Genomic DNA, 2,674 nt, shown 5'->3' with positions numbered 1-2,674 from the left:
GGGCGCTCACGAGGGCCCCACACGACAGGCCGCGCGGCCCGGCTCTAGGCCGCGCCGCCTTAGTGTGGCGGCGCCTCGTGGCCCCACTTCGTGACTCCTTCGGTCTTCGGAAGCTTCGTGGAAAAATAGGCCCCTAGGCGTTGATTTCGTCCAATTCCGAGAATATTTCGTTACTAGGATTTCTGAAACCAAAAACAGCAGAAAACAACAACTGGCTCTTCGGCATCTCGTTAATAGGTTAGTGCCGGAAAATGCATAATAACGACATATAATGTGTATAAAACATGTGAGTATCATCATAAAAGTAGCATAGAACATAAGAAATTATAGATACGTTTGAGACGTATCAAGCATCCCCAAGCTTAGTTCCTACTCGCCCTCGAGTAGGTAAACGATAACAAAGATAATTTCTGAAGTGACATGCTATCATAATCTTGATCATACTATTGTAAAGCATATGAGATGAATGCAGCGATTCGAAGCAATGATGAAGATAATGAGTAAACAAATGAATCATATAGCAAAGACTTTTCATGAATAATACTTTCAAGACAAGCATCAATCAGACTTGCATAAGGTTACTCATAAAGCAATAAATTCAAAGTAAAGGCATTGAAGCAACACAAAGGAAGATATAAGTTTCAGCGGTTGCTTTCAACTTCAACATATATATCTCATGGATAATTGTCGACACAAAGTAATATAACAAGTGCAATAAGTAAACATGTAAGAATCAATGAACACAATTGACACAAGTGTTTGCTTCTAAGATAGAAAGAATAGGTAAACTGACTCAACAATAAAGTAGAAGAAAGGCCCTTCGCAGAGGAAAGCATTGATTACTATATTTGTGCTAGAGCTTTTCATTTTGAAAAAAAGAAACAATTTTGTCAACGGTAGTAATAAAGCATATGTGTTATGTATAAGACATCCTATAAGTTGCAAGCCTCATGCATAGTATACCAATAGTGCTCGCACCTTGTCCTAATTAGCTTGGATTAACATGGATTATCATTGCATAGCATATGTTTCAACCAAGTGTCACAAAGGGGTACCTCTATGCTGCACTGTACAAAGGTCTAAGGAGAAAGCTCGCATTGGATTTCTCGCTTTTGATTATTCTCAACTTAGACATCCATACCGGGACAACATAGACAACAGATAATGGACTCCTCTTTAATGCATAAGCATACAACAACAGTTAAAATTCTCATAAGAGATTGAGGATTAATTGTCCACACTGAAACTTCCACCATGGATCATGGCTTTAGTTAGCGGCCCAATGTTCTTCTCTAACAATATGCATACTCAAACCATATGATCATGAAAATCTCCCTTACTTCAGACAAGACGAACATGCATAGCAACTCACATGATATTCAACAAAGGTAAAAGTTGATGGCGTCCCCAGAAACATGGTTACCGCTCAACAAGCAACTTATTAAGAAATAAGACACATAAGTACATATTCTTCACCACAATAGTTTTTAGGCTATTTTTCCCATGAGCTATATATTGTAAAGACAAAGAATAGAATTTTAAAGGTAGCACTCAAGTAATTTACTTTGGAATGGCGGAGAAATACCATGTAGTAGGTAGGTATGGTGGACACAAATGACATGGTTTTTGGCTCAAGGATTTGGATGCATGAGAAGAATTCCTCTCAATACAAGGCTAGGCTATCAAGATTGTTTGAAGCAAACTCAAGTATAAAACGGTGCAGCAAAGCTCACATATGAACATATTGTAAGTATTATAAGACTTTATATCGTCTCCTTGTTGTTCAAACACCTTAACCATAAAATATCTAGACTCTAGAGATCAATCATGCAAACCAAATTTTAACAAGCTCTATGTAGTTCTTCATTAATAGGTGCAAAGTACATGATGCAAGAGCTTAAACATGATCTATATGAGCACAACAATTGCCAAGTATCAAATTATTCAAGACATTATACCATTTACCACATGCGGCATTTTCCGTTTCCAACCATATAACAATGAATGAAGTAGTTCAACTTTCGCAATGAACATTAAAGATAAAGCTAAGAACATATGTGTTCATACGAAACGACGGAGCGTGTCTCTCTCCCAAACAAAGAATGCTAGGATCCGATTTTATTCAAACAAAAGGAAAAACAAAAACAAACAGACGCTCCAAGTAAAGCACATAAGATGTGACGGAATAAAAATATAGTTTCACTAGAGGAACCTGATAAGTCGTCGATGAAGAAGGGATGCGTTGGGAATCCCCAAGCTTAGATGCTTGAGTCTTCTTAAAATATGCAGGGATGAACCACGGGGGCATCCCCAAGCTTAGACTTTTCACTCTTCTTGATCATATTGTATCATCCTCCTCTCTTGACCCTTGAAACTTCCTCCACACCAAACTCAAAACAAACTCATTAGAGGGTCAGTGCATAATTCATATATTCAGAGGTGACATAATCATTCTTAACACTTCTGGATATTGCACAAAGCTGCTGAAAGTTAATGGAACAAAGAAATCCATCAAACATAGCAAAACAGGCAATGCGAAATAAAAGGCAGAATCTGTCAAAACAGAACGATCCGTAAAGACGAATTTTTAAGAGGCACCAGACTTGCTCAGATGAAAATGTCCAAATTGAATGAAAGTTGCGTACATATCTGAGGATCACGCACGTAAATTGGC

This window comes from Lolium rigidum, chromosome 6, assembly GCF_022539505.1.
Source record: "Lolium rigidum isolate FL_2022 chromosome 6, APGP_CSIRO_Lrig_0.1, whole genome shotgun sequence".
NCBI lineage: Eukaryota > Viridiplantae > Streptophyta > Magnoliopsida > Poales > Poaceae > Lolium > Lolium rigidum.
This window is presented reverse-complemented; position numbering follows the sequence as displayed.